Here is a 27566-nt window from a genome sequence, read left to right as displayed (position 1 = left end):
ATGAAATAAAATTCAACAAATATAACTCTGTAAAAAATGATGTCATGGTTTTCTGACAATGAATGAATGGACAAGGTGCCTATCATATTTTTAATTTGATGCGTGCTTGAACTAAGAGTCCCAATAAAAATTTTATGTATTTCTTTCAAAGAATCACTAGCACAATATTCTGTTCCCCAATTAGAACACTTAAATAAATTAAAAGTGTTCCATATTCTATGTCCAGTGAGCACAAGTGTTATTTCTCTCTGTACATTATTTATCAAGCTTTATAGATTGTTCTATGTGATCTTGGAAGGCATAACTCCATATTTTCCCAGATTTTAATTATGTCACAATATGTATGTTCTTTATGTATCAACGTCCTTTGCATTTTCTCCTGTAGGGACTTAGCTTATTTATATATCTGCATCTTCACGATTAATGCTGAAACAAACATGGAGACCAAGGTACCTGTGCAATGAGGAATGAAGAAAGGGGAAATACAGATTAAACAGAATTACTTTTAGTAGTTTATTGTCTTTTGTCATGATTGCACTTAATAATCTGTTTTTAAAATTTGTGATGATAATGAAACTTAAATATCCCTATCACCAAGCAGTAAAAATACACATGAAAGAGATGTTAATTAAGAAAACTAGAGAGTTACATGTGGTCTACTTAATCAGTTTACACAATATTGCATAAATATAGGAGCTTATTTGGTTCTAACACAAAAAATCACAAATGTCATTCATACTTTTCCAGATTCATAGAAAATAAATCATCACTATTGGCCTGTATTTCCTCTGCCCTTCAAAGAAAGAAATAAAGGTTTAGAATACTTTGCTTCCTGTTCTAATTTTTGATCCTGATGTTACTTGTGAATTCTTCCATCTTATATTCTGTTCTGCTTAAGAGAGTACATAGTGATCACCTCTCTCTATATAAAATTTTAAATATATATATGGAAAAATACATTTATAGTCTATTTTAAATTATAATTTTGACAAATATTAAAAATATATTTTCAAATACTACATATTATTTATGTTACTTCATAATATCAGACTCATTTGACTTTATATTTAATGAGTTACACTTTATTAATTTGCAATGTTTTCTGTAAAATCTGCAGATTGTTTACATTCATAATAATTTTTGGCCTGTATATAATGTTAAAATACATTTCAGTCAGAATACATTTAAAATCAGCTTTTTTTTTAAAGTTTCTTTTCTCCTAAAGTACAATATCTTTAAAGCACACAGAACATAAACCCTAATTGTATTAAGGGCTATTTTCTTGGAGTTCAATATTCTAGTTTTAAGATAATCGATGTGTTTAAAGACCTGTAAAATAAACCACTTTTGGCTTAGTGAGCAACATTACAATCTCCAATTAGATTTTTGGTGTACTTCCATTTATATTTTTTTTGTTTTATAAACAGAGACTTTAGCAACTTTTAAAAAATGTAAACATGTATCATGAATATATTACTGCATCTATGGCTCAATGAAACCACACTGGACTGTACATAATCTAATGCACAAAATGCTACTGGAGGTTTGGAAAATAGTGTGTAACAAATAAAGAGGTGGACACAAATTTGCTTAGTAAATAAGCTCATAAAAAAAAAAAAAAAAAAAAAAAAAAAACATTCTTCTTGCTGGGCTCCAAACTATATGAATTGATCTTCCTTAAAAATTTATGTTCTCAAAAAAATTTTTTTTTAGTTGGGGTTAAATGAGAGAACAAGTTAGTAACAGAATTTTGTTTGAAAATCAATTTCCTACTTCATTAATATTATAGAATTATTTTATTAATATATGTACTATATATGCATACATGAATATATGTGTATATATGAGCATATATAAGTATATACTTATATAGTAAGTATATATATATTTTTATGTATAATGCAATTTATCTGCTTTTTTGAATTCTAATGAATTACCACTCACAAATTGGACATTTTATCGAGAGAAAATTGAAATTCTGTCCAACAAATTGTTATAAGAAAATTTAAAAATAAATCAAGTTGATGCAGACAAGAAAATAGCCAAAGTTATTAGTATTTTTTAATCTTTCCTGTGTCTCAGTTCATTAGTGATACATGTCTACCAGAAATATATTTCATGTTAAAAGATAAAAGATATTTTCTCTGCTAATGAACTCATAGAAATAATTATTACAGCAGATAAAATAATGAACATCTTTCCATCTTCTTCTTGTCATACAGTTCTTTCACTTGCTTGTTATAGTTTCTCCAGGATATTTATATTATTTGTGGCTATTGTGACGGTTGTTATTTCCCTGATTTCTCTCTCAGGCCATTTATTGTTTGTATAATGGAGGACTTCTGATATTTTGAGATAATTTTGTATCTAAACTCTTTGATGAAGCTGCTAATCAACTATAGGTGTTTTTTGTTGGAATTTTTGGGGTCACTTTTGTATACTATTATATCATCTGTGAATAGTAATAGCTTGACTTCTTTTTGAATAATTTCTATCTCCTTTATCACCTTCAGTTGTCTTATTATTCTAACTAGGGCTTCAACTACTATAATAAAGAAATAAAGAAATAAGGCTGCCTTGTCTTTTTTCTCATTTTAATAGAATTTTATTAAGTTTCTCTCAATTTAATTTGATGTTGACTAATGATTATTGTATATTGTCTTTATTATTTTTAGGTATGTGTCTTGTATCCCTACTATGTCCAAGAATCTTTATTATTGGTGGATTTTTGTATATGGTGCAATTCCTGCATTCCTGGGATGAAGATTCCTTGATCATGATGGATTATGGTTTTGATGTATTCTTGTATTCAGTTCATGAGTATTTTATTGCATATTTAAGAGAAATTAGTCTCTCTTTTGAGTCTTTATGTCATTTCAATATCAGTTTGTCAATGTTCCCTCTGTTTAAATTTTATAGAACAGTTTCAGTGTTATTAGTCTTGGCTTTCCTATGAACATCTCTTGGAATTTTGCACTGACACTCTTTCTTTGAATATTGGTTTTGTTTTGTTTTATTTTTAAATTGGGAGGCTTTTAAGAACTGCCACTATATCCTTAATGCTCTATAATGTTCATTGTCTGTATGTAGTTAATACAAGCCATGAAATACCATATATTACAATGAACTGGCATTGTCTTTGTAGTCTTAATTCTATTGATTTCATGTTTTAAGCTCTTATTTTAGCATTATAGTCTGCCTTAATAACAATTGTTGGTTTATAAGGCATCATAGAGGCTGTTTTATATACCTATAAATCACTGTTCTACATAAAATGGGAACCAAAAATAAACTATACCTTTAACATCAATGCATAATAACTGAGAATGTCTTAATTACAATTTTCATGTTCTATGGAGAAATATATAACATAAGCCTATCAGTAACATGTCATCTGTCACTTTCTGGTATCTGAAATTTCTACTGAAAACAATAATCAAATTTAATAAAGAAAATTATAAGCATTAAAATGGAATTAATTGTATGACCTACCTTCAAAATACATAAAAAGAAAAATAGAAATATTTAGTTGTAAGCCAACTACAATATATTTTGATATATAAACTAACAAGAAAGCAGTAAAGTAGAAAAGAAGTGTATACTATTAGGTACTTTTTTTTTTTTTTTAACAATTCCTTGTTCAAAATAACTGACTGCTTAGTGATAATACATTTTATGTTCCAGTATGTTAATTCAATTTATGATTACACTTTAAATATCCTCATTGTTACATTAGGTTTTTACTTTGACGTCAGTTTGCATAATTTGAGGAGTTTCTAATTTATATGAAAACAAATGACAAGGAAAAAAATGTTGTTCCCTTCCTATTCTCAGAAATCCTACTGTAATAGCTAAGTGTGAAGCAGGAGTATCCATAATAAAAACAAACATAAAATCATCCCCAAATAAAACTCTCAAAATATTAAAATATGATATTCATGTCTAAAAACCAGTGAACTGGTGTTGGGGATTGGTTCCAATGTTTTGAAATAACCTGGCCCCCCAAACCTGCATGCCTAAATGCTGAAGGTCCTTGTTCTCAATTGGCTTTTAATCAGCCAATAAAGACCCAGTGGTCAATGGATGGGCAGACAAACTGAGGCGGGACCCTTAGCTCTGGCTAGGAACAGGGAGAAAGGAAGAAAATTGCCGTGATTCAGGGGCAAAGAATGGGACTTAAGAGCTACAGAAGAGAAAGCCAACTTACCATGTAAGTATTTGAATAAGTGGCCACTGGCTACTTCCCTTATTGTGCCTGGGGTAGCAGGGGAAGTTTTAGGAGTCTCAGGAGTACTGAAGGGGAGCATTTGATCCCATGGGAAAATTTAGAAGTGTCCAGCCTTTGAGCTAGTCGCAGCGTATCAAAAATTAACTGATGTGTTTATATGTCTTTTATTCGCGAATCCAAAGAGCACCTGGGCAAGTGCACATGTGACCTGCCAGGAGCCAGATCGGCTAGCCAACAACTGCTACATACTAGTAGTTAATTATTTAATAAATCTTGATAAAAATAAAGGTGGCACATAATGAGGAGCATTTCTGTTAATAGGTAAAACAAACTTTTGGAATATTCAAATCTGGGTAGGTTAAAGTCACAATTGCGAGAAAGCAATCCAAAGATCCATCTCCCTCTGAGTAAAACTAATCTAATGTCTGGAAAGGTAGGTATGATTGCCAGAGTTCTGGCTATATAATTGTTAGACAATATAATTGTCTTTCTCAAATCCTAATTGTCTTTATGGAAGGATTAGATTTTTCTCATCATTACCTGTTAGCTCATATTTTTCCATTACCTGCTGTTTCTACTCTACCGATTGTTTCTTTGTACTTTTCAAATGAATTCCTACTTTGGATTTATAGCATCAGCTTGTCAATGTTTAACATTCTCTGTAAAGAGTCTTGGAATCTTAGGGGAAAGCATGCAATAGTGGTTTAATCAATCACATACAGAATGCAGAGCTGTGCTGGGACACTGCACTTGGAGTGTTAATAAGTGCTTCAGGTTCTCATTTGCACAGACTGGATTTTTTTCCATGAAAAATATAGGCCAGATTATCTATTCTTCCAAGGCAAGTACACCTTCTCTCTTATTTTATTACTAGCCAGAAAACGTTGCACTTCTTAATCTAGAATGCATTGCTTATACTGCTTTGCATTTTTTTGTGACATATTTACTCTTGAATACTGTGCTTTCCTTTTTTTTTAAAGCCACCATAAAACAGATGAATTTTACTCATTATATGTTTCCATATTTTAGTTAGTATGGTTGATTCTACTAGGAATCTGTTTGAATCCATTTTAAGTCTGGTAAATCATTTGTCAGAAAGATAAAAAAAAATATGATGATTCAAATTTTGACAAGGTTGTAAAAGTTTTAGTGATTTGTCTTTTATAAAATGTCAAGAGTTTACTGAGATGCAAATATTCTAATATTTTTCTTACTTAGGATATGTAAGAAATTTACTACTAAAAACAACTAAAATACTCAGCGTATTTTGGAGTATTTTAATGAAATAATTGCCTATAAAAGTAAAAAGAACTTTGTACATAAATAAGAACCACTCATTAATAATAATTTTGGACAAAATATGGTTAGTTCTTCAAGAATTTATTTTTGTTGTTGGTGGTGGTTTTTTTTGTTTTTTGTTTTTTTTTTGTTTTTTGTTTTTTGTTTTTTGTTTTTTTTTGAGACAGGGTTTCTCTGTGTAGCCCTGGCTGTCCTGGAACTCACTCTGTAGACCAGGCTGCCCTCGAACTCAGGAATCCCCCTGCCTCTGACTCCCAAATGCTGGTATTAAAGGCATGTGCCACCACTGCCTGACTCTTCAAAAATTTCAAATGAAAGAGTTATTGCATTGAGGATTATTATTAAAAATTATTCTCACTGACTTTGATGTGTCTTAGTTGTTTATTTGCTTTAGGTTGCTTATTACACTTGTCTTAGTGTATTATGGTATGCTGTTGTACTAAATTAATTATGTGTTGTGTATAGCCTGTAATACCCTTTTGATTAGCCTTACTTACTTGACTTTATAAAATTTCAATTGACATTTTGACTTAAAATCCTCTGGAAGAGGATGTGTGGAGAGAAAACTTCAGAAATAAAATTGGAACTTCAATCATACTTCTTACAATACATTTACCAGAGGGCAGAAATTCATTCTTTTAAGGGACTCATGTTGTTTATAATCTGTTAAGTGCCATGTTTGTCTTGAGAACTGCATATAGAATCATGATATTTATCTGTAAAAATTTTGAAAGATATTTCTGTGGAGTACAAACTGTTTGGATAGATTGTGATATAATAACAAAGATGCTTAAAAGGGACAGTACATGATTCCATTTCTGAAATATTTTCTTGTCATCCCTATGCATAGACTGAATTTAGATGTAGATTGTGACTTTGTCATCCTTGTTGATTATGTGGCTAATAAAACATGGTTATTGATTATTCTAACAGTAAATGTGCATATGTAGAATTTAAGTGTCATTTTAACATAGATTATGAACATTTAATTGGATCATATTAAACATTTTCTTCCTTGAAATGTTCATTTCAGTGTACTGGCAATACAATATAGAATATAGTGTTTACTACATGAATGATTCATTATCACAATCTGATTTAAATGGAATTTATACCTAGAACTATTGGTAAGCAGATACGAATAATGCCATAGTTCACTCATGACAATTTTATTTTATTTTTACGTATTTATTTAGTTTTATGTATATATATATATATATATATATTCTTGATTGTGTATGTGTATACCGTTAACATATATGTACCTAGACAGGCTAGAAGCAAATGTTGGATACCATGTCTTTGGTGTTATAGATCCTTGAGATATGTCTGATATGGGTGCTGTGGACAGAACTGTGGTCTGCAGGAGCAGTGAGTACTCTCCATTTCTGGGCCATCATACCAGCTCTGACTCATTATTATATAATTATTATATAATTTAGAAAAAATCCATTTTTAGGATTTTATGGTTTCAATGAAGAAAGAAATTTACTCATAATTTTACAATATTTTAAATAACATTTTAAAATCATAAAATTATACCTCATTCATCAAATAGAATTTGCTGTCATATAAATGCACAGAATGCAAAGAATAAATTGGGTGGTAAATGGAGACTGTATCAATGAGTAGGTGCATTTCATTCTTAGAGCTAGATAGAAAAATATGTATCAAAGTTTAGCTGGCTGTTAACCATTTATTTTTCAATAATACATTGAAGGCAAAGACAATACTGTGATTTACAACATGTTAACATATAGATGATATTAGCTCAACATCAAAGTACAGGTTATTTCCTTTGTTCCATCATTTATAAAACATATAAAAATTATCAGCAGGTGTATGCTGCCTGGTTGGTGGCTCAGTGCCTGAGCAACCACAGGTGTCCAAGTTAGTTGATACTGCTGGTCCTCCTAAATGGTCCTCCTCCTCCTCAGCTTCTTCCAGCCTTTCCCTAATTCAAACACAGGGCTTACCAGCATCTGTCCATTGGTTGTGTGCAAATATCTGCATCTGACCCTTTGAGCTATTTGTTGGGTCTTTCAGAAGGCAGTCATGATAGGTCCCTGTTTGTAAGCACACTATAGTATGAGAATTAGTCAGGCCTTGGGGCCTCGCTCTGATTTTTATATACATTTATATTTATAAGAACTCTGGGAAGTTATTTAAAGGTCAATTTCTGTTATGCTTGAAGATTTTAAGAGGTCTTTTTGGTAGGAAACATTTTAACTTATAGAAATTGTCTAAAATCATATAGAAAAATAAATGTACCAATGATCCTTGCTAAAATTTGGAAGACAATGATGAATTGTCTACAAATTTTAAACCTTTAAATTCTCTTCTTTTGGTACATCAGTTGCAAACTTTTTTTTACCTTCACAAATAATTTTTTTATTTTTATTAGTTATTTTATTTATTTGCATTTCAAATGTAATTCCCCTCCCAGTTTCCTCTCTATAAAATCCCTATCCCCTTCTCTCTCCCCATGCATCTATGAGGGTAAAAGTACAATGCTTTTTCTAATCTTAATTTTCTGAATTGATTCTTTGTATTCACACTGAAACAAGGTTTTCTTTTCCTAACAAGAAGCACAGACTACTTTTATCAGGAACAGGTAATTAGAAAGAACGAGTGTTGATAAAGAACAGGGGGAAGAAATTTAGGTCACAGATATAAATCATAAGGGCCTTGGAAGATAAGCTTCTCTTAAAGAGCTAAAATAAAATACAAAGACTAATGTGGAAAACATTGGAGTGGTTTTTTGTTGTTGTTGTTGCCTTGTTTTTTTATTTTCTTTCATTTAGTTTTCTTTGTTTCAATAAGTTGATTGAGCCAAGTTTGCCACAAAATAAATAGATTATAGATAGGTAGGTAGGTAGATAGATAGATAGATAGGTAGATAGATAGATAGATAGATAGATAGATAGATAGATAGATAGATAGATGATAGATGGATAGATTAATAAATCAGCTTAATAAACTGAGATTTTTAGCAGGTTAATTGAATTCATTCACTTTCACATGCATCCTATTCCAATAAAATTCAAGTCTCAATTTTGTTTAATGAAAAAGTGTCTATAAAATTTTTAAATTGTCTTAGCACCACAGTGTCTGGCACAGGCATACACTGCCTGGGTCTATGTAAGGTGGTAAAAAGTAGAAGGTTTTACAGACACATTTTAAAATAAAGCAATGCTGGATAAATATAATTGATCACTTTACCTTAATTGCTTCAAACTTTGTATTTTATTGTTCAGTTCTAATATATATTTTATACAATAATTAGTATATTAATGGATGTATGATTCTTGTCTGTTATACACATAAGATGAGAACAAATTAGTATGAATGTTCCTATGATTCTCTGAATTTTACACACATATAGTGTCTGAAAAATCAAAATCTGAATTGTTTCATAACTATTCAAGCCCTAACTATAAAGTTATCTGTGACTATTTCTGTTAAGTACAGGTGGCTATCTACTAATGAATAGAACATGTATGATTTTGATTTTTATTTAAATTAAAATGATGCATTCTGATATTTGAAACACATTGAATTGTCATCAATTTATAATTCTGTAATGTTTAGCATTTTATATAAACTGCCTCTTAACACGTGTTATACAAGTATCTTGCTTCTTTATAATTTATTTAAAGAAATTCTTAAATACATCACTACACAAGGAGATGGTTTTGATGGACATAACTAGTTTTAAAATACTCATCAGATACATAAAATAGATTAGGGAAATAAAATCAAAATAATCTACATCAATTATTTTTAAATATATGTTTATTCTTTTAAAAAATCTTAAATTATATTGATTTCATACGGAGGGGACTTCAGTGTGTCACAGCATAGCAACAGTTGCAGGATCATGTCTTATATAGAACTAAAAATTTTACTATAAAATATAGTGACTAAGTATTTTATTGATTAGTAATTCTCACAAATCCTCAGTGCATTTAATACAAGCTTACAATAAGGAAATGCATATTGCTTACAATGAAATACAACTTCTTGATAGAGCCAATAACTAAGTGATATATTTCTGTATTTGTCTTAGTGACTCAAATATATTAAAAATTTATACAAGCTTACTATCAGTTACTCATATTCTTGAGTAACCAACAGTCACATCATTTAAATTAGGCCTCACTTATTATTAAGAAATTCATGCCTGGAATTAAATTTAAACAACTACCTATGGCTGGTGAGAATATGAAATCTAGAAGATCTGCTACTGTAGTTTTCTAAACTGTATACACTGTACTTACACTCTAAGTATACATTCTTACATGCACAATAAGTATAACTCTCATGTGTCTTGAAAGAAGCACCTTTTTTTAACTATATGGAGATCAATAAAAAGCCACAACTGGTTAAAATTCAGAGAACAAAGACCATGAACAGCTCACTCCAATCATTATATTTATACCCAAAATCTAAAGTTAATCCCAGGGAACATTTCTGAAGGAGGGGTCAGAGGATCAAGACAGCTGCTTAGAAATAGTTGCTACTTTTTTATTGGCTATTTTATTTATTTACATTTAAAATGTTATCCTCCTTCCCTGTTTCCCTTCCACAAATCCCCTATTTTATCCCCCCTACCCTCTGCTTCTATGATGGTGCCTCCCCAGGGAGCCACCTAATCCCACACCACTGCCATAGCATTACCTTACACTGGGGCATTGAGTCTCAACAGGACCAAGGGCCTCCCCTCCCATTGATACCAAATAAGGCAATCCTCTGCTACATATATATCTGGAACAATATATTCCTCCAGGTATACTCTTTGGTTGGTGGTTTAGTACCTGAGAACTTTGAGGTGTCTGGTTGATTGAAATAGTCACTTTTAAACAAACAAAAATTAAATAAAAGCAGGAGCAGTTGTATCAGGAGGATTTGGTAGTGAATATGGTAAAGTTACATACAATCTTTAAAATTAATAAAAACTAGTGAATTCTGAAGCTAGAGAGAATAAAATAATTGCCATTTACCTATGGTGGAACTAAGAGAAAAAAAATCAAACACAACACTGGGAAAGGAGAAGAATCAACAACTTGTTTTGAATTTAGTTTTATCTGATACACAAACCAAGAGAAGAGGACTGGAAAAGTCTTTGATTGTTGTTTTCTGAATTTTATGTAAACCTACGTCAAATTGAGTTGGTTATAAATGACCCTCTTAGTCACTTTTTTTACATTCTTAATCCTAAAGGGGGAATACAGTTTTCTACTTGCAAACTCATATCAATACTATTAAAATTGAAATATACCATCTCCTCTTCTTCAGATCTTTATACTCATATTCAGCACCAAATCCTCCCCAGATATACTCTTCATCCTCATTCAGAATAGACTTAAGATGATTTGAAGGAAGAGACAGAGTTAGAGTCTAAAAATGCACACAGATTTAATGGAATTTCTTTGTGGATCCTCTGGTATAGAAGTTATTGCAATTATAGACCTTGATACCTTAGGCTATTTCTTATATTGCTTTGTATGCTGACCTTATTCATCCAAAAGTACTGAATACTTACCCTAGCTTAGTAATAATAAATTTGATTTCACTCTCCATAAACCTCTAATGAATTCTTGGAGGAGATATTTTATATTTTATAAGGATAACGGCTCTCTCTCTCTTTCTTTCTCTTTCTCTGTTTCTACTTTAGATGTTGAGAATTTGGGTCCTTTGACATCATCATTTATACTTTTTTATTTATCTTAGATGATAAATAAGTGCACAAATAACATAGTGTGTTAAAATAGAGTGATGGTCATCACATTTAATGATCAACTTCTTTATGGTTTCACAAAAAGTACCTAATTGTTTTACACCAAAGCCCTAGGATAAATTTTCTTTTAGCTATTAAGAAGCAGACCAATTGACAGGTCTATTTATTATTAACAAATATAAGTGTGTTTCCCTTAATGAATATTCTGGTTACAGAGATGAGCAAGAAACTGTCAACATGGATTATCATAAGGTCATCATAATGGTGTATGTATATGAACCCCTACAGGCTTTCTCAAGTAGTGAAGACTAAAGCAGTAGAAGAATTTGTTTGTTCTTTTCCACAGCTTCCTATCAGGACAGGTTTTGACTTCTGAGTAAATTCTCTGGTGCTTTGTCTAATCTAGTATTACAAAAGTAAAAACCTGGAAGACTTTAGCACAGAAATTGCTCCTGGGAATTATTATGATGATAATAAGGTTTTGAGCTCTGTTTAATTTCCCAGTAGTTTTATTGATTGCTCCTAGGACTGGACTTGAGTAGTTCTGAATACACATCCCCTTGGTATGTCTTTATGTGAACCACTCTAAATGTTGAGTGTATTCGAATCAACATATTTAACCATGCTTGCCAAGATGATTTGCCTGTTTTAGCAACTCTCTGACTTTTAATCTTCATGACCTCTTTGAAATTTTTGAGATTTTTAGATGAAAATCTAAAAATATTCTAAAAATATTTATATTTTTAAAATATAAATCTATATTATAAAAATATAGATTTAATAATCTTCTGAAGATTTCTTTTGAACATTCGTGGCTTTCTAGTGAAATAAGTTATGGTATGCATTTGCTGAGATCATGAGAATGTGAAGTATACAAATACCTTAATAAAGCTATCTAATTCTATTTATGGATTTTTAATCACCAGCATTTGTAAACTCTCATGTTTTATTCCTCAATATCAGTAACCTTCCAAAAAATGTTTTTAGTCAACATTACACATCATTTCAATAAAACCTGTTTCTTCTGTTTTATGAAGCAACCATTTTAAATATAGATAATAATTTGGTAGTATTAATGTGATGGCAAGTGTCATGTTTTTATTCTATATGGGACAAAATGGTATTAAAAAGGTGGGGAGGTGGGAATGGGGGGGTGGGGGGGGCACATCCTCATAGAAGCAGGAGGAGGGGGGATGGGATAGGAGGTCCCTGGGTGATGGGGGAAAGTGTGGCTAGGGGATAAAATCTGAAATATAAATATAATATCCAATAAAAATAAATTTTAAAAAATACTTTAATTTATGCAGTAGAAGTGTAAGACAAAAGGTAGGAAAAAGTTGGAGGGGGTGATGTGTATCTTTTTTGGAGGGGCAAAGTAGACAAAGAGCACTATGAAGGTGAATCTGTTTCCATCATTGATGTATTTGTGTTTTCTAAATCTACATATACAGATTCAATGGGTAAACAGCTTCTACAAATTTAAGTTTCTTCAATAATTCATCAGCAATTACTAGGACAACTGAAAACAATTCCTTACAAAGCAATTTGCATTTTAGTAAAGCAGTGCATGGGAAATTTCTTGAGTTGCATAATTATGGTGTATTATTATTATTAACTCGTGTTTCAGTGTTGACCGAGGCTTTTATTATGAACAAAGAGAATGAAGCAGATAATCCAGAGACAACACAAGGGAAAGGTATGTTAAATAGCTATTTTGTTTCATGAGATCATGACTATATTAGAAAGCAGAGGAATCCTCAGAAAAAATAAAGACATTCTTGACAGCTCTGCAGAAATATCTCCATAAGGATAAGAGAGAATATAAAATATGAAGTTTGGGAATTAGCTCATTAAAAAGATGCAGTGTTGGATTTTCATGCTGAAGTCTTCAGCCCATTGACAACATGGTGCAGTTATTTATTCTGACTTAGCTCATACAACAACATTAAAACTTCCAGATTTAGAAGACCCTTGTTTTCCTGGAGCTGTGGAGTTAAAGCATAGTAGCTTTGAAGAGGCAGTAGGCGCCTGCAAATATGCAAAGAAAGAAATTTAACACCCAACTACAAGTGCATTCAAATACAAGTCAATCTTAAGTTTCCCATTATTTTGGGACATTATCTTAAAACACTATCGATTTTCACTCGGTTTATTTACAGATGGATTCGATGAAAGCAAATGGTACATTTCAAAAGACATCTGTTTCCACAATCATCCATTTTGATCATTTTGTCAGAATTAGAAGATGCAAGGCTTGAAGCAATTTTATAGCGAAGTACTTCTATGCTTGATCAATTAGGATTTATAGAGATGAAAATCAGTTTCTTTTATTTCTGCTACTAGGAAAAATGTGTATGAAATTTTATAATAGAATCTGTCACTTGTCCTAAGTGCTGGCCATCTCACTTAGATTGCTGAGTACAGTGTGTGGAAATTTTTCTGTCAAAGCATTTGCTGTGGTTTGGAAGGATTGGAAGACTATTAGTAATGTCATGGGCAATGATTAAAAAAGCTCTAGTTTTAATACCTTCTGGCTTTATTGAAAGAACTACCAAAGTGACATAGTGTCTTAACCCACAGGCAGATTTATTAAGGTGGAAATCTCTCTTGCTTTGTATTTAATTAGCTTAGTCTGTAGAGGGAACCTGGTAGCAGGGAAATCTCTCACTCTGACACCAAACATTGAACAATGAACCATACTTCAAGCTACTAAAAGAGAGGCAAGGACATTCTAATAAATTAACCACTAAGGAGAAAATATGGCTATCAAGTCATATTTTTACTGCAAGAACCTGTTCTTATATCTTTATTATCTAATTTGAAAGCTGCCTGCTTGCCTAATTTTGCTTGCGACATAAAATGAAAAGAGGAAATAAATTTTGAAACAGTATTGTGGATATTAATGTCAAAGTCTGTATTCAAACGTAAAATTGGTATATAGAAAATGGAATATATATAACTGATATATATGTATATTCATATACATATATATTATTCATAATTGTATTTTTTGACACTAATATAAAAACTATAGACCATCTCAATGAATTTACTAAAAATTTTTATTAAAAAGGTAGAGAAATGATGATATTGATCACCTTTTTCTAAGGTTCATCAGCAAAGAAATGAGATTTAGTTTAACATTTATCAAAGGTCAGAAGATTTTATCCAGTGCATTCTTGAAACTGTTTTTTATTTGTTTTTTTAGACATAGTCCAATAAAAGTTTGACTTTCTTACCTTAGCCTATCAAGTTATATAATTACAGGCCAGCATCACCTCATTTGGCTAAAACAAATTTTAAAGTACAAAAATTGTGTACAATTATAAATATATGACATCATATTGAAAGATAAGTCAATAGTTACTTTGTATTGTTTTATCAAAGATTTTATGAGTCTCAAGAAATCTTTAAAAGTAGTTATTTTTTTGCTTTTTGCTTTTATACAATTTTTTTAAGTGTTAGTCAAAGACTTTACACGTTTGGTAATGCTCAATCAGAAGTGTAACCCAATACCCAACCTAGATATATATACTGTCTTTGACTGGTGGAGACACATGGACATCTGCCTCCATGCCCCACCCCTCTTTCTCTCTCACCACCTGGCTTCTCTTCTCCTTCATCTTCTCTCCTTACTCCATCTCTTCCTCTTGGTACTTCTTCCCGCTTAGCACCTCCTACATATTACCCTTCCTGTTAAAATAACACTTTTCTCTCAAAATACAATTAGAGCATAATTATTCCTATTTTTACCAGTGAGGTACAATATAATCCACAGTCCATTATTTTCTTGACTAACCAGAACCTCTGTAGTCTCTCCTAACTAAAACACTTAGTTTTAAACCTGGCTTTTTTCTTGGCTTAGAATAAATGTCAGCTGAAAACCTTCCACTCAGATCTTTTCTCTCAAAGTGAATAGCCAGGATTGGCTATGTGACTATAGGTCTTCAACCCCGTCAGAAATCTAGAATGACTGAGTTAACTGAAATTATGGGAAGCACTAAGCATAGCTTCTAAAACTTAACCAATTTATAGAGACCTCTGAACACCTGGACACTCCCTCTACTACAAAACGTTGGAGTCTATGTTTGTATGTAATAAGACCACATTTTAGAAATCACCTATATCTGTGATAGATCCAAGTAACAACTGACAGGAGATTAGAATAGATTAGCAGTAGAAATAAATGCTCACAACACAAGCTTCAAAGTGGTGGATGATGCCAACAAAACAGTGACTCCCAAACAGAAAAAGGACTGACAGATTTGATATCACAGACAGTTATCAGCAGCCATAACATCTGTACAGGTTCAAGAAAACAACAAAAGAGGAAGTAGAGCACAAAATCCCACCCTTAGAAAAGAAGCTATTTACAGTTGATACCTTCTGGGAAAAGGAAAATCAAAATTTTCCATGAAGTTTCACTGGGTAAATAAACCGCACTCTATGTTCAGGAGTAGTAATACAACCAGTATAGGTGTGTCTCTTTGTTTTTGTTGTTGTTTGTGCATGTGTGTGTGTATGGGGGAAATTCTTGTTTTGACTTTTCTGTGTAATTGGTTTATCATTTCTTCATTTTTATTTTTGAGAGATGTTTATTGTTGAGAAATAGAAGTTAGAGAGATAGAGAGATAAAACATAAAGTTTTCTTGTTGGGAGGTAAGGAGAATTTGAGGAAGAGAAAAATAATGATCAAATTATATGATATAAAATTAATTCAAATAGAAAATTACTTTGAGGAGTTAATAAAAATACCCTCTATGCATTAAAGAAAAAATATATCTCTCAAAATGTTGCATCGAAAGCCCAGGATGTCCCATCCTAGAAAAGGGACTAACTACAATCAACTAAAGAATGCTGGAAGCAGGAGAAATAGTTTCCCTCAGGGGAAGAGCAAATCAGTTCAATAACAAATGGTCAGGCCCCCAAAGTTATATTTAGGAATATACATTTATATTGATGCATTCATGAAGGAGAAATGCAAAAAAGACCCATAAATTTGTAAGAGATCCAGTTGGTAATGGAAATGTTTGGAGGGAATAAGTGAAGGGAGAAATGTTACGATGTCATAACTTCAAATTTTATCAAAACATTTTAAAAATTAAATTACTGCTTATACAAAAAATAACTCTGTTTATAAAATGAGTAAAATCACAAAACAAGAGAAATAAATTTGGTAGCATAGGGACAAGTCTTAGCTTGATAACAGAATGAATGTGACTTTTCATATGAACAGCCCCTAAGACTTGACATTTTTACTCACCAATCCAATAATAATACTTAATTAAACTAAAATACTTATGTATCTTTAAGGATAACTTTAAATATTTATCTTCTTTTCAAGAAAGAAAACACCATACAGTGAAGATCAACAACTTAACTGTGATGGTTTCCCTTCATTGTCCATATTGCTGAATTAATAATCACTTAGAATAGTCTGTAAGAGATTTCACAGAGGATTAATTGAAAAATCACATATATGGAATATGACTGACACCACAGTGTGGCTTGTGAAGCCAAATATATCAGTAGAGAGAAAATGATAAAACATGATATGCTTACATTTTCTCCTTTGAATATTTTCCTGTTATTCATTAGCTTACCTAAATTCACATAGTCTATAAATTATTATGAGAGTTGAGGCTGACTATTATGAGAGTAACTGTGAATTTTGGGATGGTGTGTGTATGTGTGTGTATGTGTGGTGTGTGTGTGTGTGTGTGTGTATGTGTATGTGTGTTGTAGTGTTGTATTACCAGGTATGTTTTTAAAAATTCTTATGTAAATAAACAATACTACAATGGGAAATGTTTCAAAGAATTTGATCTAATTTATCAGGATATTGATAACTATTATTTTAGTTATTTTATCTCTCTTTTATCTTTGAATATTATCCATGGAGTACACACTTTTGAATTTCTAGATTTTAATAGAAATTGATTTTGTGAGAAATTGTGCTTATTTTTATAAAGACAAGCCCATCTGTTTATAGAGTAGATTTAAGTAAAAATGAACATTTTCCACCAATTGAGTTTCTGAGAAGCCAACATTTCAATACTAGAAAGTTGTAAGTTTCCTCACCATCGACCTATGCTTTGAAAATTGTTGCAGTGGTTTCTTTTAGCATTTCACTATATTTTTCCATAAAAAGTCATGTGAAAAATTATATTTAAGGAACTAAGTGGATCACATCACTTCCTCTAGATATTTTAAATATCTAACTAAATATTTAAAAATAATTATGTTGGAGATTTTCTTGACTAGATAATCTTACTTTAATATGTTTAAGTTCTAAAATGCCCATAAATAATATTACACAGTACTTTATATACCCAGTTATATTTAAGTTAAGATACACTCATTTAAATTAAGTTGAAAGTAGATAAAATGTTTTTGGCCATCAATTTTACAAAGTATAGTATAACTAATTCTGCAATAGCCAACATTGCCCTCAATATGAACATATTGGTTGTTATTATGTACTATGTGGCTAAATATTATTATGGTCTAAAGCCAAGTTAAAAATTAATTAAATGAAAGAAATAAGTATTTTTTCTTACTATTTTGAAACAAAAATTATTAAAACAATCTTAGAAAATGATGTATTCTGTATAATTTGGAACTCAATAAAAGAAAATGCTTAATTCCAGCCAAAGAAAAAAACGTAAAGTTGATTTTTTGTTTACTTTTTTGAACTCAATAATCCAGAGATAAGCAAACAAAAAATATGATGGTGTTTGAGCAGGTTGATTTAAATATTAAACCTCCATTTATCTTCCTTTCAGTTGGAGCAGATGTTATCTATATCTTTGTATCTTCTAAAACTGCAGTGGTTTCTATAATAACTATGATTCATCTGCTGTTCAAGGAAATAGAATTCTCAAATTCTATCCTTTATTATTGCATTCTTTCTGCATTCAGAATATTATTCAATACTACAGTTAATATTCTCAAGAGGTATTTTCATATTTCTGTATTGAGTAAACCATTTCCTTCCCAGATTTCACCTACATGGAGATTATAACACTTAAATAAAGTGATATTAGTATTCTTCATAAAATCAATTATATTTCTGAGTTCTGTCTCTCAGCTGTGTCTGGACACTGCAAATACACTGGATCTAGGGAATGGAAGTCCAGAGTCTGTTTCCCTTGGGGGTACCAGACTCTGCTTCATATCAGGCCAGAAGGAGAAAGCAGAGTCCAGTATGGACAGGATTCTAGTCCATATTGGAATCAGGACTTATTTGAGAATCTTAATGTTATGGTTCTTTTAGGCTAAGGCCTTTTCATATGATCTCTGATAAAGGAGGTCTCTGAGACAACCTTAGCTTGTTCTTATGCCTTTATTGGGGTAGAATTGAATGCATTTGCTTTATCCAGGGAGAAACAAAGATTATATACTTTTGGGGAAGGGAATGCAAATATCCAGGAAGGGAAGGAGACTTGCTGTAGGCTAAGGCTACTGAGATGCCTCATTAGCATGAATAGTTGTTCCAAGTGCTGTGCTAATTGGCTTACTGCTCTAGAAAACATAGTTGGGGTTGTGGTTACTTGTGCCAAAATAGGCATGGAAGTAAGGAGGGAGGTAACTCTGCTACTTCAGTTGCAAAATCTGAAGTTTGAGGGGTTTGAGCATGCTCTACATCACCAGTCTCATGCCCATTCCTCTACTACCACGGTACCTATGTCCTGCAAACAATTACTTTTTCTATTTCATTTATTATTAAGTGAGATGCTTTTGTTTCTACCTGGTGTTGTCAATAATGATACTTTTAATAAGTCATATTTATAAAAATGATAATTCCAGCACTTGGGAAGAAGACATAGGCGGTTTTCTGAGTTTGAGGCCAGCCTGGTCTACAAAGTGAGTTCCAGTACAGCCAGGGCTACACACAGAAACCCTATCTCGAACCACCCCAAAACAAACAAACAAAAAAAATTGTTTAAAGAAAAATGATAATCAAATGTTTCAGTATGTATCATTCTTGATGTTAAAAACTGAAGCAACCTCTTCTAAACAGTAATAAACTTCTAGGTAATTGCTATGTTAAATATACAAAATAAAAGATTATCAATATAAATACACAATCGTGTATATATGTATATATATACATACATATATATATATGTTACATATGTATGTCTCTGTGTGTGTATTTAAGTTTCTACTAAATACTAAAGTAGATCATGCTCATTTTGTTTGCTATTTGTATGTGTGTTTTCAAGATGACTATTTGGTATGAAATAAAAGTTGAATGATTTTGCCTGAGGAAGACTACACACAAAAAAATGAAATAAATATTTTTAAATAACATAAATAATTATTTAAAATCCATTAGAATCGATGGAAAATAAATGTAAGCCTATTTTGTTTGGAAACTATTTTATTTAAAAAATAGTTATAGGAATAGAAACAATGTGTTCTTCTGTATGCTATTTCCTAAAGAATTGTTATCTTGTCTGGGACAAATTGAGGGTGGTTTTTTTTTTTTTAAAATCTCTAAAATAAAGTTTTCAGTATTAACCAATTTGCTCATATATCTGCATAAATATTGGTCTATTTCAGTTACATAGGATATTATTTAGAGTATCAAGTTTATATATAAAATGTGGAGAAAGTGTCTCATAAATTGATAGAAATATTAAATATGAAATTTATGGAGATATTAAAGCTATAACACGATTAAAACTTCTTTGACCTTAAGTAATATAGCAGTCTGTATAGTGCTTACTACATTAGCTGACACAGTCATATCCACTGGAAATGGCAAGAGTCATGAAACCAGCACAGCTGTTTGATGCAATTCCAGCAAATCTGAGCTGAAATCTGTGACAACTGTCATTCTCTCTTTCTCTCACTTTTAGGTTTTGGTGTCTACATGTGGAATTCTTGGGAACCTTCTGTTTTGTTCTTCATTTTATGTCTTTTCCTGAGATAATTATGTCTGAATCTTTTTAGGAAAGTTCTAAAAAATAAGTTTACCTGGCCATTATTTGGAAGTCTTTCTTATGCCCTGCAAATTATTAAGAACAGATAAGCACATAGCTAAACAAAGATATTACTCCAGTAACCTTCTTGGGGTATCTTTTCCTTAGCAAACCAAAAAAGTATAGTTAGGTCAGGGTAAATAAATTCAAGTTCTCCCTTTAAAATATTCATAGATCTCACTAAAATTGTAGTTGAATTATAGTAGGTCATAGCTGGGTATATCCATAGAAGAATACAACTCAGTGAGTAAGATAGACTAAAATAAATTTTTCCTGGTTTGTAACAGAGATAATGAAACTACAGAGTATAAGGAGTTAGGTATTAGTATTTGCTATTCATTAAATATCTGTTCAGATATCTCCCGTTTGTCTGGAATACTTTAAACTGAAAACACTGCTAGAAAACACTGCCAGCCTAAAAGCAGGCTATCATATGATAAATGTACTTGCTTTGGAGGTGATATCCTTTAGATTCTTTAAGTCAGAGTTACAGGGCTGATAATAAAAACAAAATCTGTTCTGTTTATAGTTTCTGTTTGTGACTGAACTTGTAGACATGTAATGAAATTTCAAAACATAATCTGTACTTATTAATCATTAGTTTGTCTTTATTATGTGAAATCTTTAAAAATAAAATAGTACCCAGTTGCTAGAATCACAGCTGCAGAGTTAGTATGATTACTAGTAGACAACTGCTGGACTCCCTCCTTCCACTCCTCTGCCTACAATACCCCATCTCCTATGTGGCTGTCCTGTCATCAACATCTAGCTGAAGAAGACCCCAAGCACTTGCCACAGGGACATGAGGACATAAGTTTATACACACAGTATACATAAATATCTGGACATTTTGACACATGCCTGTATTCTCATGACTAAGGAGTCAGTCATGGATGTCCTATCTTAGAGAACAGTATTCTAATGAATGTATTTTAGAGCACTGAGAATCAGAATCAGTTTCTCAAAATACAAGGCTAATAGTTCCTTCGTAACTGTATCCTAGATAATATCTGGCATCTGGCCTTAGTGCTTATTTGAACACACATGCACACACACACACACACACACACACACACACACACAAACACACACACACACTAAATGTTTTCATTTCAAGGTAGATTCAAAAGTCATTAGTTCTGTTGTCATTCATCCCCATAATTGTTACTTTGGAAAGTAATTTTAAGAAATCACTAAAAATGTTTTACAGCATCAAGGCTTATCAAATGTGTAAGACATCAATCTATTCACCAGAGGTAACTGTCATCTTGGAGGTTTACTGCTGAATAAATTCACCCTTTCTTCTGCTTTTTGAACTATGGTTGGCTAGTTAAATTCAGATGTTCTTGCTCAAATCTCTTCTACAAGCTGACTGATTCAAACTAGCTTCTCTCTTAGCTACTCACTGAATTGCTCTGCCTCACCTCAAACTAAGTCTGAAAAAATCATCCATTTGTTCTAATCTTGAGGTTCCTTCTCATTTTCTGCCTTCTCTAGCTTCTGGGCTGCACAAACTGAACAGAACTTAGTGAATTCAAGTGAATTCAACTGTCTTAATTGGAACTACACTGAACTGCCATGAAGCTCAACAAGCTCAACTGAACTCTACCCCGAGCTGCACTGAACAGACTCAACTCCCCTACAGTGAACTCTCTCTCTTTCCTCTCTCTCTCTCTCTCTCTCTCTCTCTCTCTCTCTCTCTCTCTCTGCACTGCTTTTAAACAGTCTCTCTTTGCTGTGCTGTTTTTGCTAGAGTAAGGTATATCCTATCTTTGACTCATTCTGGCAAATCTTTCTCTGGTCTCTCACTTTGTCAGGCCCTTGGTCAATTAGACATCACTTTCAAACCTTTGCACTTCCTTCTACAAACTAACTTTACCTTAACTGTTTGGAATTAAAGGTGTGTTCCAAAAACATGTTTGTAATTCAGCCAAATACTTTAAACATGTGTCATTCCAGCAGATTATCGCAGACCTATAAGGTCTTTGGATATGATCCCAGAGAAGCCATGTTGCTGGAATAAAACTTCTCTACATAATACTTATTGTCAGAATCTAGAAATGGTTATTTAATTAACATTCTTTAATCACACAATAAATTAACACTTATTAGCATATATCTCTTATAAAACTTCTCTGTTTCCCTTAAATCAGTTTTTTTTTCCTGCTGTTTGATAAAATATATGCACAAAAGCAATATCAGGGAAAGGATATATTTTGTTTCATAATTTCGATGTATAATCCAAGATGACAAGAAATTCATTATAGGAGAAGTTTGAGGTGACCGTATCCACACTAGAGGAAGTAGGGTATGGTCAATAATGTTTTACAGCTCTCTTACTCTTTTTTATCCATCATCCAAGCCCACAGTACACTGAAGTGAATGAATGTCTGAATGAAGGAATGCAAGGGATAAAGTGGAAAGTTCCACCTTTCTACTTCAATTAACAGAAACAAGATAAAACACTTGAAATTATATTGAATCTTTATAAACTCTCACATATGTAACCAAAAGCTTGTCTCCTAAATTATCTTATATTCTATGACATCAACATTCATTATGTATCAACCATCATAGTTGTATTTATTTTATTTATCTATTATTTATTTGACTTATTTGTTGATATGAAAGAACCATGTCTTCTCACTGTAAAGGAATCTATAACATACCAATATAATGATGGCCCTGAAGTCTACCTTGCTGACCCAAAGAGTTTTTATTAGGTTTCTTAACAGAACTACAGATGATGCATTACATACAAGGATAGGGTCTCTAGAGCAACTGCATACTTGAATGGCCATGCCAGCACAGAGAGGACTTATGAAACTTCAACCTTGAAGCTATATACAACATGCAGCCTCTCCAAATGAATAAAGTTGTACTTGATGATTATGAGAAAACATATGTACTCTTTGTAAGTAAAAAATAAATGAATGAACTGAATACCATACTGATGAAAGCTTATTTGTCATTTGATGTATGATTCTGGAAAAATAAGGAAGTGTGCTAGTCCCCAGTGCATTTGAAGGCACATATTATATTAGCAAAATTAATATACTAAAGATGAGGGGTAAAGTTATTATTAGTATTAGTGATTATACTGATAAGTGGAAAATTGCAATGATAATATTTCAACTTAATTTTTATGTGAATCTATATTTTATATGTACATAAATACTGTACATTAATAGGAAATCTACTCTCTGTATAGTCATTACATCTTATAAATTTATATTTTAATACTATTGCTACTCTCATTTTATTTTTAAAAATTCATCTGCATTTCATTACTATCAATTATTTTAACACTTATAGTAGTCTCCAAAGCACATCATTGCTAGCATGGTAAAAAGCTGCCACTCTGTCTCTGATATTATTGAAACCTCATCTAATCTGCTTTCAGAAAATTATATGTTAATATTGTAGAAACTCACTAGACTCTACAAGGGTGACCCTAGGGTACACTCTTAATAATCTTGCATAAGCAGCCTGAATTTGTCATTTCTATAACCAGGCAAGGCCTCCAGTAATGGGACTGGGACATGAACCCAGCCACAAAACCTTTGATCTACAATTCGTCTTGCCCACAAGATGTGCTGGGGTAATTGTGGTAAAGAACTGGTGAAAGTGGCAAACAAACTACTGGTCCACCTTAAGGCCATAGCATGAGAGGATGCTCATGCCTGACACTGCCTGGATAGCCAGGAACCATTGGCTGGATAGCCCAAGGATGTAGAAAAGAACTAAACAGGAGTAGCAAAAATAGTTAATCAGGTGATTCCTAATGATAGTCTGCTATCTTCATAGAACTGGTACCTAGCCAATTTGTCAATGTCAATTTGTTCAATGAAGAGAGGCTTCATTGAACAACTGATGCGAGCAGATTCAGGAACCCATATCCAAATATTTGGTGGCGCTCAGGGAACCTTGAAGAAGACGGGGGCTGGATTGTAGGACCCAAAGTGTGAAGACACCATTAGAAAAGAACCCATAGACTCTGCTAAGCAGTGTTTATAGATCACAGAGACTGAAGTGGAAATTGCAGAGCCTATAAAAGTCTATCCAAGACTTTGTATATATGTTATAGATGTATGGCTTCTGTTCATGTAGTATTCCTAATGGTGAAAGGAATGGGGGTGTCTCTGACTCTTCTATCTCTTCTTTTGACTTCTTTCTTCCTACTGGGTTGCCTCATCCAACCTTGATATGAGTGTTAATGCATACTCTTATTGTAAATTTTAATGCCAAATCCATTTGATGTCTCTGAGAGACCCACTCTATTTTGAAGGGAAAAGGAAAAGGAGTAGATCTGGGTAGAAGGATGAATTGGGAGGAGTGGAGCAGGAGAAAGAAATGGTGCATGAGATGCAGTGCATAAGACAATAATAAATACAACATAAATGAAAAAAGAGAAAATCTTAGGCTGAATAAAACTGTTCTACGTGGCAATCAACCAGAGGAGTTTAATTGAAAACTTAACTATGAACATCCCCCCCCAATAAAAGGGTACACACATTTGAAAAAGAAACATTACAAAAGCTTAAATCACACATTAAACCCCACATGTTAATAGTGGGAGACTTCAACATGCTGCTCTCACCAATGGGCAAGTCATCCAAACAGAAAATTAATCAGGGTAATAATGAAACTAACAGAGTTGATGAAACAAAATGCCTATAGAATATTTCACTCAAACATGAAAGAATATACCTTTTTCTCAGCATCTCATGAAACACTCTCAAAAATTGGCTATATAGTCAATAACAAAGCAAGACTCAACACACACAAGAAGACTTCTTTCATTTTATGGATTAAAGATGGATTTCAAGAACAACAGAAACACCAGAAAGCCTACAAATCCATGGAAACTGAGAGAAAATTTCACAACTTCCTATGAAAATAACCAGCATAGCTTTAAAAAAAATAATCCTGCACAATAAAAGAACTACTGGAGGTGTCACCATGCCAGATCTCAAGTTCTTCTACAGAGCACTAGTGATAAAAACTACATGACATTGCTATAGAAACAGATCAAGGAAATCAAAACAAAGACCCTGAAACTAGCCCATAAAGCTATGAACACTTGATTTTCTATAAAGAATCCATAATTATACAATGGAAAGAACAAAATATCTTTAAAAATACTGCTGGTCTACTTGTTTCTCTGCAAACAAAAAAGAAAGCAAATATATTCATATTTATCACTCTACACAAAATTCAAGTCAAAGAGGATCAAATACCTTAATACCTCTCCAGACACATTAGATATAATAGAAGAGAGAGTAAGGGACTACTTTGAATGCATTGGCACAGGAGACAAAATCTTAAACAGAAAACAAATAACTAATTATGTCACTAATATCAAAAAATTAAATGAGACCTCATGAAACTGGACAGCTCCTAGAAGGCAAATGATACTGTGAATAGCATTAAACAGCATCCTACAGAATGGGAAATGATCTTCAACAACACCTGATAAAGGGCTACATCCAAAATGTATCAAGAATGCAATATTTTAGAAATCAAGAACCTAAATAACCCAATTAAAAATGGGATACAGAGCTAAACAGATAATTTTCAACTGAGGAATTTCTAATGGTGAAAAGTACTTAAAATTTCCAACATCCTTAGTCATCAGCGAAATGCAAATGACTGATATTCCACTTTACAACGGTCAGAATGGCTAAGATCAAAAATTCAAACAATAGCACATGTTGTCAAGGATGTGGAGCCTGGAGAATACTTCTTCATTGCTCGGTGAAAATGAAAGCTTTAGATTGATTCTAGAAATCAATCTGATGGGTTCTCATAAAATTGGCAATAGTTCTACCTCATGACTCAGCTATACCACTCTTGAGCATATACCCAACAGATGTCCTGCCATCCCACAAGGACACTTGCTCAACTATGTTCATAGCAGCTTTATTTGTAATAGTTAGAATCTGGAAACAACCCAGATGCCTCTCAGCATCGAATGGATGAAGAAAATGTTGCTCATTAAACAAGGAATACTACTCAGCTATTAAAAATAAGGGTATCATGAAAGTTACAGGTAAATGAATGGAACTAGAAAATATCATCCTGAGTGAAGTAACCCCTGACCCCAAAAGACATTCATGGTATATATTCACTTTTGAATGGATATTAGCCCTAAAGTATAGGATACTCACACTGCAATTCACAGTTCAAAGAAGGTAAATAACAAAAAAGACCAATGCAGGGTGCCTGAATCTCACTCAGAAGAGGAAATAAAATTGTTATCACAAGTGGATGGAAAGAGCAAAGTGGGTGGGAAAGGGGTTTCAGAGGGAATGTGAGATTGGGGATCAGATGTAGTTGTGCGCACCTCTTTTGTGTCCCCTTCGCCTGTGAAAAAGGACATGGAGGCAGTAATTGGGTATCATTACAGACGAGGATTTACTTCTTGTAACAGCAGAAGCGGAAAAGGCCCGAAGCCTGGGAAAGGCACTGCTATATATACCCTAGAGTGGCATGTTCACTTCTGATTGGCTGTTTACCCATCACCCCATATTATGCCCCGGGATGGGCAGTGACTTTGGCGTGCTTTCTGCCTTTTGCAACTGCGCAGTCAATTGTTTACTAGTGGGAGGACAGGATGCCTGTGCCATCTTGGAATGGCGAATCACTGCGGCTCCCAACAAGATGTAGTTTAAGCTAAAGAGAAAGGGCCAAGAAAGTAAAAGGACATCAATGAGGGTGGTGGTGCAGAGGTGGAGCTTGTGCCAGAGACTGAAGATGGGGGAGGCTCTAGGGAGCCTCCTATGATAGTCTACCTGAGGCTCCTAGAACTGAGTGATATGGAGTTTGAAGTGGCTACCTCCTTTAGCCAGGGATGACTGTCAGTAGAGCAAGGGAGCACCAACCCACCTAAAAACCTTCAGCTAAAAAACTATCCTGCTACAAATATATACTTCATAGTATATGAAGTGCAGAGACAAAGATGTTGCAGAATCAGAGTGAATGGTGAACCAATAAATGGGTCAACTTGACCCATTGATCCATCCATGGGCAAAAAACAATTCGTGACACTATTAATGCTTCTTCCCAATGGTTGCAGACAGGAGTCTAGCACAACTGTCCTCTATGTCCTCTAAGAGGCTCCACCCAACAGCTTACTGAAACAGATGCAGAAACCCAGAGCCAAACATTAGACCAAGATTAGGAGTTGCAGGAAGGATTGAGGAACTTTTAAGTGATAAGGACTCCACAAGAAGACCAACTGAGTCAACTACCTGGACCCTTGGGGCCTCTCAGAGACTGAGCCACCATCCAAAGAGCAGATAAGGGC

The sequence above is a fragment of the Arvicanthis niloticus genome, chromosome 3 (genome assembly GCF_011762505.2).
Source record: "Arvicanthis niloticus isolate mArvNil1 chromosome 3, mArvNil1.pat.X, whole genome shotgun sequence".
Lineage (NCBI taxonomy): Eukaryota > Metazoa > Chordata > Mammalia > Rodentia > Muridae > Arvicanthis > Arvicanthis niloticus.
The sequence above is the reverse complement of the archived record's forward strand: the minus strand, read 5'-3'. Positions refer to the sequence as shown.